The sequence below is a fragment of the Opisthocomus hoazin genome, chromosome W, assembly GCF_030867145.1.
Source record: "Opisthocomus hoazin isolate bOpiHoa1 chromosome W, bOpiHoa1.hap1, whole genome shotgun sequence".
Classification (NCBI taxonomy): Eukaryota; Metazoa; Chordata; class Aves; order Opisthocomiformes; family Opisthocomidae; genus Opisthocomus; species Opisthocomus hoazin.
In genome coordinates, this window is record NC_134453.1 from 46,708,256 (window position 1) to 46,722,231 (window position 13,976).

At 42.2% G+C, this 13,976-nt stretch overlaps 1 protein-coding gene across 1 annotated transcript in view; it reads right to left on the reverse strand.

Moving 5' to 3' along the window:
* LOC142365652 (geranylgeranyl transferase type-1 subunit beta-like) overlaps positions 1–13,976 on the reverse strand; it is an 84,581-nt gene that overhangs the window by 37,702 nt on the left and 32,903 nt on the right.

Here is a 13,976-nt window from a genome sequence, read left to right on the forward strand (position 1 = left end):
ACCAATTACCATCACAGGCAAAACAGATTAAACTTGGAGAAAAATTAATTTATTACCATTCAAATCAGAGCAGGATAACGAGAAATAAAACCAAATCTTAAAAACACCTTCCCCCACCCCTCCCTTCTTCCCGGGCTTAACTTCCCTCCCAATTTTCTCTAACTCCTCTCCACGAGTGACGCAGGGAATGGGGGTTGCAGTCAGTTCATCACACGTTGCCTCTGCCGTTCCTTCCTCCTCAGGGGGAGGACTCCTCACACACTTGTCCTGCTCCTACATGGGGTCCCTCTCACAGGAGACAGTCCTCCACAAACTGCTCCAACGTGAGTCCTTCCCACGGGCTGCAGTCCTTCACGAACTGCTCCAGCATGGGTCCCTCCCACGGGGTGCAGTCCTTCAGGAACAGACTGCTCCAGCATGGGTCCCCCATGGGTTCACAAGTCCTGCCAGCAAACTTGCTTCAGTCTGGGCTCCTCTCTCTCCATGGGTCCACAGGTCCTGCCAGGAGCCTGCTCCAGCATGGGTTCTCCATGGGGTCACAGCTTCCTTTGGGTGCATACGCCTGCTCTGGTGTGGGGTCTGCCACAGGCTGCAGGTGGAGATCTGCTCCACCGTTGACTTCCATGGGCTGCAGGGGCACAGCCTGCCCCACCATGGTCTGCTCCACGGGTTGCAGGGGAATCTCTGCTTTGGTGCCTGGAGCACCTCCTCCCTCTCCTTCTTCACTGACCTTGGTGTCTGCGGAGTTGTTTCTCTCACATATTCTCACTCCTCTCTTCTGAGTGCTGCAGTTGCTGTTGCGCAGCAACTTTTTCCCCCTTCTTCTCACAGAAGCCACCCCTGTAGCTCCCCTGCTACCAAAACCTTACCAGGCAAACCCAATACAGCTCTCTGTTAAATACCCGTACCTCCAGGTTCCTTCCACAAAGATTTTAGAACCTAATGACCTACAAATAGAAAGTAGTGTGAGGGAATATTAGTAATCTCTCTGTTAGGTGAAGGTAAAACAATTTAGCCCCTCATCTACTTTCACCTATATTATAAAAAAATAATCAGAGTTTAAACAAACTATTTGCATAACAAATAAAGTCAACTAGGAAGCTAAAATGAGAGTTAAATATTGACTAGTTACTTGGTACAAAACCAAAAAGGAGGGAGATTGATGCAGCTGTCCTAAAATTATTATTTTTCCTTGTGATATTTTATAGGTACGTCCTGGACTGTACCAATATATGTCAACACAAACCACGTGTAACAAGATGACTTTGGTTACTTGGGATGGTACTTAGGATGGATCAATTTGCAATAACTGGAAGATGACTCTTTTTTTCTTTTAAAGGGGATAAAAGAGCTATTTCTGTACTGAGCAGCAAAGACAGACAAGTTTTTAAAGCACATTTTACTAGGATCATGTCAATTGCATTTGTTATTTTGCAATTCTTATTAAAAAGACATGCAAAAAGCAGTACAAAAACAAGTTAAATGAGATTATGTTATGGGTACACAGCATTTTTTAAGCCAAATCATGCTTGTTTCCCAAGCCAGAAAATGTTATTTTAAGTAAGAAGCTAGGATAAAAATTCCCATTTCCCACTGTTCTCACACTAGGGAATCATACTGCGGTAGGCAGGCACAAAACAAGGTGAAAGTGGCTGCAACAGCACTGAAAAAGCTCTAGCTATGCAACAGAGAAGGGCAACCAGGGAGTGCTGATAGCTGCCCCTTCCCTCCCTCATTTCTGGACCCGGGGTCTCTGTCAAGAAGTGAGGCAAAAATGTCAGTAGTGATAGCTGGCTCCCACTCCTGCCCCTGAGTCAATGCTCCCAAGACTCTCTCTTCCCCTGCACGCCCCCTGGTCCCAGACATACTTCCCCACGAGGCACCCCATAGATGGAAGACAACTGCATACTCAAATGAGTGGGAAAACTATTGCAGTCGTGAAACAAGTTTTTCTTGGGTAAGTGACAGGCTCTAATCTCTGAAGGAACAACTTGACCTAGGCTCCCCTCCGAGAAGGAGTTTAGAAAGCAAGGGGGTCCATTCCGAACCTTGTGACTCAACGGGAGGGTCTCCCTTACCCCTTACATCTTTCTTCAATCGCTGTATAAATCATTCTACCTCAATCCTACTTCGATTTTGTATTCCATTCATTTAATAAGTAATAGAGTGAACCTTGACAACGAACTCTGTAAAATCACATTTTATAAATTTTTAGTAAAATCTCTTCTTGCAAATACCTTTGACGGTGATTCTTTAAGCGACCCAACCATTCATTCGCGACACCTCCTTAACTATAATGAATATGAAAAAGTGGTTCTGAACATGTTGGTCCAACCTATTTTCTGCATTCCTCACAGCTCTTGATAGGCCTGCAAAATCTGGACAGTGTCCCAGCTCAGTAGCTAAAACTTCTTCTCACATATTTTGTCAAATGAAATACACGACACACATTAGCAGATTAAAAAAATCTGGAAAGGTTCTTTAATATTTAGTACCAACTGCCTACAAAAAGTCACATTGGGAACTATGAAGAAAACTAAGTTTCCAAGCACTGAATCATAGAATGGTTTGGGTCAGCAGGGACCTTCAAAGATTATCTAGGTCCAACCTAGATGATCACTAGATCAGGTTGCTAAAAGCTCCATCCAACCTGACCTTGAACACTTCCAGGGACAAGGCCTGAAAAACCTGGACGGGTCTCTGGCTACATGAATTTCAACCTTACAGTGAAACAGACAACAGAATTCTGTTCCTTTTTGATCAGTCACAGAGTGAATTATATGTGTTCATTAGATCTTTATCATTTAGATAAGTGCGAAGTAAACAAAGCAAATCTACCTAGAGAGAAGGAGACTTTTGCCCACACTACCACAGGAAACGTAGCAGAAGCTTTTATTCCATGGAATTAAGAGGGGCAGCAACTGCTTGCTTTCATTACTTGCATATCTGCATACAGCAATCAGGTCTCTCAACTTTTTCTTTAGCATGAAGAAGAATAATACATCCTAAGGTGTTTTTCCCAAACTGTTTTCACACTGAAGTAAAGAAAATCACCTCTATATTTAGATGGAAATATGGGCTTGAATAAATCTATAGAATTTAGATAAGGAGGAAAAGCAACATTTTTGTCTAGAATAAAGTTTCATACACTTTCTTGAACATAGATATTGTTATTCAGAGTGAATCCAGAACAGATTTAAGTGAGTAAAACTAGGGTATTAAGGATTTTTAAAATATTTATTTTGTAAGATTATTACAGGAGGAAACAGGCAAATTTAACACAAATACAGGCATAAATTGAGAGGTAATTATGCGCTTGCTCTTGAAACTTAATACTTTCCTCCTTTTCAGCATCCTCTCTCTTCTCCTTTTCAAACTTTTCAAGTTCCTCCTTTTCTTTCTTCTGCAAGGTATACCCTTCCAACACTAACTTCACATGGCATTGATGCTGGCATTTCTGTTGCTTTTTCTCTTTTTCTTCTTCTACTTTTAGTCATGATGCTTATCACATTGCAAATGCTATTGCTTTCCGTTTTCTCCATGCTTCAATTCCTGCTTGTGGTCTTTTCCTTTCTTCTGCTTTTTGCTTCTGAGCTTCTTCATGGCAAAGACATTTTCCTGAGCATTTTTTTCTGAATTCTCTTTCTCCTTCAAGATTTCTTCTTTTTCTTGATGCTCTGGGGACCCCCAGAGCTGCATGCAGTACTCCAGGTGGGGGTCTCACGAGAGTGGAGTAGATATAGTGAAACAGTTCAATTTTAATTTTGAAAATTCTGTTGCCAGAGGAAGATTATATTTACTAAGAAAATGAGAACTATGCTAAGGAAATTCAGGCTTGAGTTTTTAAAAACATTGTCACAGAAATTCCCCTTTAAGTGGCAACTTTTCACACCGTGTCAACACAAAGTAACTGAAAATTCGTGCTTTCTCTGAATTGTACTCTTCTATATACACACACATCCATATTGTCTGCAAAGCTTTGGTAGCCTACAAGAATATTAAAATAACTGGGTCTTTATTTTTTGTGTGAATGCAGGTATTTCTTTTACACTGTCATTCGCTGTCATAAAAACAGATTACAGAAGTGTTATAAGCACATATACTGTATGTTCATGATACAAAATAACAGCCCCCCTCAACAAACAGTATCAATAATTACAGTATCTAGACAACATACAAATTTTATCTCCTCTTTCTTTTCCATGTAAGCATTTCAACATGTGTGGGTAGCATACTGTTTTTTCCAAATACAGGATTTCAGCAACCCCAGAGGTGTAGAAAAATTTGCGCTCCACCCTACTAGCAAACTACAAAATATTTCAATAAAATTAAATTAAACACAGAAGATTCAGAATCAAGTATGAGATCATATAAACAAATTATTACAAGGCATGCTCACAAAGGCCAAGACGAAGTTTCACATGTAAACTTACTCTAGGGTTTTGGGAGTTTTTGAGGGCCTAACGGATCTTTGTTCACCATACATGCTTTTGCTTTTTAATGTAAAACAAATATAATTTGTTCAAATCTTAAGTGCACTAGAATTCACTTTATCTCCTAGTCTGCTCTAGGCTCCATGGAATTATTTCAAGCTTGTCATGATACAACTCATTACGTTTTACCTACACGTAGCAATACATACTTCACACGCTAATTCAACTAACACATCTGGTCCCGAATAACAGGGTTTCTTTGAGGGGACATCATTTAGGAGAGCTTGACATTCCTGACAAAGAAAGAAAAAATTACTTTTTTTTTCATATAAAGAGGTAAAACATTCAATGGGAAGTGATTAAATTTGTAGAAACTGGTCCTGTGACAATTTTATGCCACAAAGTAGAACTGAAATGTTTTTTTCCGAAAGGAAAAGATTACAACAAGTTTTAAAGGTTTTGTAAGATAGTTGCTAATGCTTCCGAAATTTGTATGGATGGAAGAAAGTCTTTTGTGATTAAAGTAAGACTAAACAATGGCTCCACTACACGTATGTACACCCTTGTATTGAGCTAGATAACCTTGAGCAGGGCTTAGGTTTTTGGAGGGTTTGTTTTTTTAATATTTAAAATGTTTTTCAAATTTATCTAACAACATTCCTTTCCTTTACCAAACTACAGAAAAAAATGATCATATGCACTTGAAGAAGGACTTTTTTTTTTTCTAAAGTAACTTTCAATTTCAAACTTACATAAGCAAATATAAACCCTCCTCAGAAGCTCCCAACTGCTTTTTCTGGCATAGGCCTTTGAATTATTGAAAGAAAAGAAAGAAATAAACAAACAAACAAAAAACCCAACGAAAAAAAAAAAGCCCTCTTCAAGAATATCTAGAAATGTAGTACATTCCAACTGCAAAATTCTACTTTTGTACCCTTGAGACTACAAAAGTGAATGTTTAAGGTAAAAATAATCTCATATCCCCCCCAAATAAAAAGTTTTCAAGTACAAAAGTGCACTTTTTTTCCTGAATGGAAATGAAATGCAAAAAAAAAAATACCTGAACTACAAGGCTGCTGACTTTTAAGTTTCTTGACTTATGTTGGACATAAAGGGTGTTTAAACATTATGGGTGTTTAAACATTATGTGTGTTTAACAGAAAAACTCGTTGCTAAACTGCCTCTGCTATGTAGGACAAAGTAATTCAGACATTGTGTAAAAGTCTACTCTGAATTTATCAAAGACACCTTAGTCAAAGCAACTGATTTTTTAATAGACACCTTCGTGCTTGGTTAAAATAAGCTGTTTCTTTACTATGAATAAAGCTACTTTTAGTTAAATTGATCTATTTCTGCTTCATAGACACTGCAGAGCAAAGGAATAGCAGCAGCAAGTAATCAAACAGTCAGGCTAGTCATAAAAAACAAACCAAAAAAACCCAGAAACATTGCTGCTGTCATCTCAAACCATGAGCTTCATGGGCCAAGGACACATAGGTAACCAAAATTAAGTTATTTTAAGACAGACGGCAGTTACATCTCAAAAATGAGCAACAAGAAAGGTGTTAAACTGTCTATGGATTTGTGAAACACTTAGACTAAACATCCACAGGAAATAAATGTGATCCACTAAGGATACGTCTACATTAAGGCATAGTGCAGTGCAACAGGAATCCGCCTGGAGAGCAGAACAGTTAGTGCTAAAGTCCCGGTGCCCACGCTACGTGCATTTCAGAATTTGTGCTAGCTGTAGTCTGGCTTCATGGACTAAAGGCCCGTTAATGGATGAGTGCATTCAGGGTGCATCTTCTGGTTTAGTTTCATTCAAAATTAATCCACTTTGTTTCTCTCTCTCTCTGTGGAGCAAGCACATTGAAGTACCCTTATAAAGTGCTCTCCCGATCTGAACTAAAACACTGATGCAGACATACTCCGAGAACCCAACTATGGGGTTATGGCCAGGTCCTGTTGCCTCCATACACTTCATCCTTTGTGATAATTACTGTTTTCAGGACACATAGGGACCAGATTAACTTGGCTTTCAGCAATGGAGTAAAACAGTCCTGCTCTATGCAAGCTACCATCATGGTCTTCACAAACCGAGTCTTCCTTAAAAGAATTAACACTAAGGATGCAAGGTGAGGGAAAGCTTTCATTTACATCTGGTTCAGTGACCTGATAACGTTCCATAACACATTACCCAGAACAACTATTTAAACCTAATTCAAAGCTATCAACAGTTTTTGCTGACCACTGCAGAGAAGGCCAAAAAGCTACCTATGCTGCAAAAATGTAGGCAGGATATTTCCAAACACTAAAGAGTGCTACCAAACATACTGCTGCACAGGCAGAGTCAGACTTTCAAAAAGCTTTTTTCTCACTTTGCATTGGTGTTATAAACATGGATTGTTTCAGCCTTACGAGAATGCAGTGTTGTATTGGGAACACAAAACAGATCTTTTTTTTTCCAAGTGAAAACATATGTTACCTCCCGCACTCTTACAAAGACGTTCTAGGCACTGGATTTCAGTCTAGCCCCTAACACTTATTTGTAACACTTTATAAATAGATTGAAAAGACCTAGGCCTGTCTGAAACTGTAAGGAGACTGTTAACCCCTAATTTTGAAAGCTATTTTAAACTCAAGTGACACTAAATATGAGAGACCAAAGAATCTGGAGCCACTTCAGAAAATGATTGTTTTCTAATTTGAAACAATTCATGTTTAAATGCACTGATAAAAGTGGCACTCAGCCTTCATTTACAGTTAAGACTGTTAAGGCTTGTTAAGACTGGGCATGGGGAGTCGGTCAAGGTGATGTGGTTGTGCTTCATTTTTGCTGCCATCTCAAAGGGCTGCGTAGACACTGCAATCAAACACTAAAAGGATAATGGTAAAAAAAAAATGAGAGCACAAATGAGCTATTCTGGTAACACTTAGCAAAGTTGGGAGGTTCTAACATATCGCCTGCTTTTTTTCTATTATCCTAAAGTGTCTCTAGTGGTAAAAACATTTGGCTAGCTCCGGTATTGCACCTTCTCAGAGTCCAAAAATGAAATCACTGTAGCAGCATGAAATAAATAACTGCCAACACAAATCCAAAAAAAGCTTACAGGTTTCTTTTATTTTGAAAGACACAGATTTAATTGACCATTTTTAATGACAAACAAAGAAAACCAACAAGACTACTAAACGTAATTCAAAGTTATCACAGTGGATTTCCAAGTATTTCTTTCTTCGAGTCATTTCAGAACATTTTAGGGGATGATTCGAAGATCAAGTAATAACCTAACAGTACAATGTATACTGTTAAGCAGGTATCCTTTATTACAGCGCCGGGCACACGGGGGATCTCTCCTCCAAATGTGCGCGCCAAACACCCTGTCATTTCACACAATCACAGAATCACAGAATGGTAGGGGTTGGAAGGGACCTCTGTGGTTCATCTAGTCCAACCCTCCTGCCGAAGCAGGGTCACCTACAGCAGGCCGCAGAGGACCTTGTCCAGGCAGGTCTTGAATATCTCCAGAGAAGGAGACTCCACAACCTCCCTGGGCAGCCTGGGCCAGGGCTCCGTCACCCTCAGAGGGAAGAAGTTCTTCCTCATATTCAGACGGAACTTCCTGTGCTTCAGTTTGTGCCCATTGCCCCTTGTCCTGTCCCTGGGCACCACTGAAAAGAGCTTGGCCCCATCCTCCTGACACCCACCCTTCAGATATTTGTAAGCATTTATAAGGTCCCCTCGCAGCCTTCTCTTCTTCAGGCTGAACAAGCCCAGCTCCCTCAGCCTCTCCTCGTAGGAGAGATGTTCCAGTCCCCTCACCATCCTCGTAGCCCTCCGCTGGACTCTCTCCAGTAGCTCTTCATCTTTCTTGAATTGGGGAGCCCAGAACTGGACAGAGTACTCCAGATGGGGCCTCACTAGGGCAGTGCAGAGGGGAAGGAGAACCTCCCTCGACCTGCTGGCCACACTCTTCTTGATGCACCCCAGGATCCCATTGGCCTTCTTGGCAGCCAGGGCACACTGCTGGCTCATGGTTAACCTGTCGTCCACTAGGACACCCAGGTCCCTCTCCGCACAGCTGCTCTCCAGCAGGTCCGCCCCAAGCCTGTACTGATGCATGGGGTTGTTCCTCCCCATGTGCAGGTTAAATACAATCACAATATACATATTCATCATATTTAGCATATTCATGACTTCTCCTAAAACTCATTAGCATATGTTAATGTCTTTCACGCATGCCTGTTAGCATCCTCGAGTGGTCTTTGCGGGTCTTAAGATGAAGGCTCGTACTCTTCATCCCAGTGTCCGCTGGTTGGCCTTTGTTTCTGCGCAAACTCAGTTCTAAGATCATGTATACCGTGTCCTTCCAGGTTGTTTTGCTCTGGTCTTGTTGCCCTCTTGGTTCCTCTTTATCTCTGCAGCTTGGTGCATCTGCTCTCCCACAGCCGAGCTGTCAGGAGTAGAATTATTTAGGAGTCTCTTTTATCCTACAGTTATCCCAATTATTCACTGAGGACCAAGACTGCTTTTGTTTGAATTATTTTGTCTAACAAAGTGATAACTTGTGTCTACATTCATCCACTACATTCCTTAATAGAGACAGGGATTAGTATAACAATTACATCATTAGATCACTAGGTATGCAGGAATACAAACTGTAATAATAAAAACTACTAGCAACTAGAAAATATTAAAGCTTCTTTGTTATAATTTTACGTTTCTTATGATCACTTCTATCAGGGAACAAGTCTGGAAATACTTTAAACCTTTGTATGCCAATAAATCAAAGCAGATCTGATCCCTTTAATGCAGATGCAATAAAAAGTATGATGATGCTTGAATAAAAAGCACATCCCTCTGCAAACAGTTTTCCAGTTATAACAACCTTGTAATTAATTTCCACAGGTTACATGATCCTACACTTTGTTCCTTCTACAGATTGACTAATAGGTTATGAGACATGGATGGGCTGCAATGCATTTGCTGAAAAGAGAATATTTATGCCTGAAGCATGTACTACCGGAAATTTAGTATTAAATTAAAACACCAGAAAGTGCTGGTAAGCTACAATGATGTTTTGCAGTTCTTTTGAACTTTTCATCTTCAAAGGGCTTTACAAGATCTCAGAACTATATGCAAAACTCGTTCTTCAAGCTTTATGCACTGGGGAAGATTTGAAAAAGTTTCCCAAAAGTATGTACTCCTTTTTAATGTACTACATGGAATGACATTGACCTAGCAGACCGTTGAGAAAACATGACTGATACATTTTTATTATCTCAGTTTGAAAAATTATGTCTTTATTAATTTTATAACAGTTATACCACAGTAACAGCCTTACAACCTCAACTTCTTTAGGTGACTTCTCAAAAGGAAGACAACCAGCTTCCTTCCAATTAAAACTTTTTTTTTAAAAAAAACTACAACCATACTGAAATTATGGTCTGCTACTTTGCCTTTAAGCTTTATTTTTTTAATGAAGTATCCCAATAAGTCACCAGTAGAGATCCCAAACTGTTTTAGGTTTTGTTTTAAGCAGAAGTTTTCCTTCTTTCCTTCAAGCTCAGTTGGCGGTAGGATTGCTACTCAGGTGAATTCCAATTAAAACAGATGATGAATTCATCTTACTGCTACAACTGAAAAGCTAGTTCAAGCATTTTTACACTCATCTACGGCCATAACCATGTCAGATGACCATCCTCACTTTCAATTTCATATCCCAGTATTCATAAATCATAGAATCATAGAATCATGGGTAGGAAAAGACCTCTAAGACCATCAAGTCCAACCATCCACCCAACACCACCATGTCTACTAAACCATATCCTGAAGTGCCACATCTACATGTTTTTTAAACACCTTCAGGGATGGTGACTCCACCACCTCCTTGGGCAGCCTATTCCAATGCCTGACCACTCTTTCTGTGTGAAGAAATTTTTCCTAATACCTAATCTAAACCTCCCCTGATGCAACTTGAGGAAATCAAAAATTTTAACTTTTTCAACGTATTGCAATGCAAGGTGTGCCAATGCAACCTCCTCCCCCACCATAGATACTGCAGCTTCCGCGACAAGCGCTGCCAATATTGCTGCCCCTGCAGGCACTCCACCTCTGGTAACAGTCCCTGCAGCCACTCCACCTCCAGTAACAGGCTCTGCAGCTACTTTGACCCTGACGACTGGCACTGCAGCTACACCAACCTTGGCGATTGCCCCTGCGGCCATTCAACCCCCCACGGCAGGTACTGTGATTACTCAAGTGCCAGCAGTATCAGTCGCTACTGCAGCCAAAAGGAAATACAGAGGAAGACCAGAGCAGGGAGACGGCACATCATCATCATCATCAGAGCCAGAGATAATTATCTGCTCCTTATCCCTGGAGGAGTTGCGAGGTATAAAGAAAGATTTTAGCCATCATGAAGGGGAGTCATTTACCGCCTGGTTGATTCAATGCTGGGATAACAGAATCACAGAATCACAGAATAGTAGGGGTTGGAAGGGACCTCTGTGGGTCATCTAGTCCAACCCCCCTGCCGAAGCAGGGTCACCTACAGCAGGCTGCACAGGACGGGGCTGGTAGTTTAGACTTAGACGGCAGAGAAGCCATGTGGTTAGGATCCCTGGCCAGAGATGGTGGCATTGATAAGGCGATTGGGGGAAGGGCAGAAAATCAAAGCATCTGGAGGTGAATCTAGTCAGCAGTGAAGAGTAGGTATCCCTATAAGACTGATATCATATGCCGCCTAAGCAAATGGACCACTTGAGAGAGTCCAGCGGAGGGCTACAAGGATGGTGAGGGGACTGGAGCATCTCCCCTACGAGGAGAGGTTGAGGGAACTGGGCTTGTTCAGCCTGAAGAAGAGAAGGCTGCGAGGGGACCTTATAAATGCCTACAAATATCTGAAGGGTGGGTGTCAGGAGGATGGGGCCAAGCTCTTTTCAGTGGTGCCCAGTGACAGGACAAGGGGCAATGGGCACAAACTGAAGCACAGGAAGTTCCGTCTGAACATGAGGAGGAACTTCTTCCCTCTGAGGGTGACGGAGCACTGGAACAGGCTGCCCAGGGAGGTTGTGGAGTCTCCTTCTCTAGAGATATTCAAGACCCGCCTGGACGGGGTCCTGTGCGGCCTGCTGTAGGTGACCCTGCTTCGGCAGGGGGGTTGGACTAGATGACCCACAGAGGTCCCTTCCAACCCCTACTATTCTGTGATTCTGTGATTCTGTGACCACCATGGAGAAAGGTATTAAGTATCTGAGAGAATTAGCTGTGCGAGAGATAATTCACAGCGACCCACAGACAATTATAAATCCTGACGAAGTGCCATGCACCCGACCTTTATTGCAGAAGGTTGTGCAGAGTGCACCATCGACATATGCCCACTCATTGGCAATACTTATCTTAATACAAGAGGACGAGGCAGCAACTTTGGGTGAAGTGGCTAACAAATTGCTGCGGTTAGAAGACAGTGTCTCTTCCTCCCTACAGGCCTGCGTCTCGGCAGTGGAGAAGCTGACTAAGTCAGCTGAGAAAAATGACAACATATTACAAAAAATACTTGTCAAACCCGACTTTCTATGTACAGGAGCCAGTGTTGGAGCTGTTAGGAGAAGATGCCCTTTTGCGGGATCAGTGTGAGAGAAACGGAATACGCCGCAGGGTAACTTGTGGTTTTTCCTGCATGACCAAGGGGAAGATATGAGGAAATGGGATGGAAAACCTACTGCTGATCTAGAGGCACGAGTACGTGAGTTAAAAAAGAAAGTTCCCAAGAGAATAGTTATTCTGGTTTCCAGTGGGCAGTTCTCCAGACAGGGTAGGTGGAATTCCCGTTCCTCCCTAACAGACATGAACAAAAAGAATTAGAGGGGCCCTGCCTCCAGCCAGGTGGAGGAGAGAGACAACCGAGTTTATTGAACTGTGTGGATTCGATGGCCTGGTACATTGGAACCACATGAGTATAAAGCTTTGGTAGACACTGGCGCACAGTGTACTATAATGCCATTGAATCATAAAGGAGCAGAGTCAATCAGTATTTATGGAGTGACAGGGGGATCTCAAGAGTTATCTGTATTAGAGGCCGAAGTGAGCCTGACTGGAAATGAATGGGAAAGGCACCTTATTGTGACTGGCCCAGATGCTCCGTCCATCCTTGGTATAGACTACCTGAGGAGAGGGTATTTTAAGGACCCAAAAGGGTATCGGTGGGCCTTCGGTATAGCAGCTGTACAGGCTGAGGACATTGAACAGCTGTCTATCTTGCCTGGCCTCTCAGAGGACCTTTCTGTTGTAGGGTTGCTTAAGGTCAAAGATCAACAGGTGCCAATTGCTACCACAACAGTGCATCGATGACAATATCACACCAACCGAGACTCCCTGATCCCCATTCAAAAACTGATTCGACAACTAGAGAATCAAGGAGTGATCAGTAAAACTCGTTCACCCTTTAACAGTCCAGTATGGCCAGTGCAAAAGCCTGATGGAGAATGGAGACTGACAGTAGACTATCGTGGCCTAAATGAAGTTACACTGCCACTAAGTGCTGCTGTGCCAGACATGCTAGAACTTCAATATGAACTGGAGTCAAAGGCAGCCAAGTGATATGCCACCACTGACATATTGCTAATGCTTTTTTCTCTATTCCTTTGGTAGCAGAGTGCAGGCCACGGTTTGCTTTTACCTGGAGGGGCATCCAATACACCTGGAATCGACTGCCCCAGGGGTGGAAACACAGCCCCACCATCTGCCATGGACTGATTCAAACTGCCTTGGAACAGGGTAAAGCTCCGGAACACCTGCAATACATTGATGACATCATCGTATGGGGTGACACAGCAGCAGAAGTCTTTGAGAAAGGTGAGAAAATAATTAAAACCCTTCTGAAAGCTGGTTTTGCCATAAAAAGAGGTAAGGTCAAGGGACCTGCACGAGAGATCCAGTTTTTAGGAATTAAATGGCAAGAAGGGCATTGCCAGATCCCAATAGAGGTGATTAACAAAATAACAGCAATGTCCCCACCAACTAACAAAAAGGAAACACAAGCTTTCTTGGGCGTTGTGGGTTTTTGGAGAATGCACATTCCAGATTATAGTCACATAGTGAGCCCTCTCTATTGAGTGACTCAAAAAATGAATGATTTTCAATGGGGCCCTGAACAACGACAGGCCTTTGAACAAACTAAAGAAGAGATTGTGCATGCAGTATCCCTTGGACCAGTCCGGGCAGGACAAGATATTAAAAATGTGCTGTGCCAGCCAGAGACAAATGGTCCTACCTGGAGCCTCTGGAAAAAGGCACCAGGTGAGACTCGGGGTCGACCCTTAGGTTTTTGGAGCTGAGGATATAAAGGCTCTGAGGCCAACTATACTCCAACTGAAAAAGAAATATTAGCAGCATATGAAGGAGTCTGAGCTGCTTCAGAGGTGATCGGTACCGAAGCACAGCTCCTCCTAGCACCCCAACTGCCAGTACTTGGCTGGATGTTCAAGGGAAAGGTTTCTGCTACTCACCATGCAACCACTGCTACATGGAATAAGTAGATT